The 1,000-nt window shown below is 46.6% G+C and overlaps 1 pseudogene; it reads left to right on the top strand.

The window, feature by feature from the left end:
* Window positions 1-336: 336 nt before the first annotated feature.
* Window positions 337-648, top strand: LOC108794521 (annotated as a pseudogene).
* Window positions 649-1,000: the final 352 nt, after the last annotated feature.

Below are 1,000 nucleotides of genomic sequence, written 5' to 3' on the forward strand. Positions count from 1 at the left end.
CAAGTTATTGCTGATGAAGGTGGTTTTACAAGCTATTGAATCATAAGATGCACTTAGTTTTCACACATGGCTTCTCCATTTTGGCTTTATGTTTGAAAAATAAATAATGACGGGTGTAATATGCCATGTGTTGTTCATTTGAGGTTGTATTTACCTAATTCTGCTAAGATCTGCTATAGACCAGATTATTTTTGATTATGTACTGATACATTCAATCATATCATTTTAAAATAGGGTATACTTTCTTTTTTATATGATGGTATAATGTGCTTATATTACAACTGAATTAAAAAAATTCCATCATAAACCTTTTTAATTATTTCTCAAAAAGTAGTCATGACCATGACTACGATGGCTGATGGCTTGGAAGCTCAGGACCCGTTAAAGTCTGCCTTTATGAAGTTTGGTCAGCAGTCCTCCCACTCCCAGCAGAGCTCTCCAGCTATGGCTGACAGTCACTACCCGCTGCACTGCCTGCACTTTGGCTCGCACCCCCACCACCACCACCAGCCCGACAGCTACCCATGCACCAACTCCCAGTATGGCCACTCCCTGGCCGCCTAATCGTACATGAGCCAGCACAGCCCCTACCTGCAGTCCTACAACAACAGCAGCAGCTCTGCAGCACGGCCACCAAGACCCAGATGAGAGCGCATCGACCGCAGCCTGCCTGAGTCCTGCAGCTGCTTTGTCAGCCCACCACACACAGATTACTGCACTGAACCTGCACCCTGTACTCAGCCAGCACCCCACCATACCCTGCACCCTAATGCATCCCACTGTACTCTCCCGGTGCCCTAATACACCCTGCACCCCACTGCATTTATCCAGTGCCCTATTGCACTGACCTTGCCCTCACCCTGCTGCACTAACCCAACACCCTGCACACTACTGCATGCACAATGCTGTCATCACTGTGTACCTGACTACACTCACCCTGTACCCCAATCATTACGCACCATGCTGTTTTTTTTAAATTCTATATTACACACTGTGCAGC

This window comes from Nanorana parkeri, unplaced genomic scaffold (assembly GCF_000935625.1).
Source record: "Nanorana parkeri isolate BGI_ZX_2015 unplaced genomic scaffold, ASM93562v1 scaffold861, whole genome shotgun sequence".
Classification (NCBI taxonomy): domain Eukaryota; kingdom Metazoa; phylum Chordata; class Amphibia; order Anura; family Dicroglossidae; genus Nanorana; species Nanorana parkeri.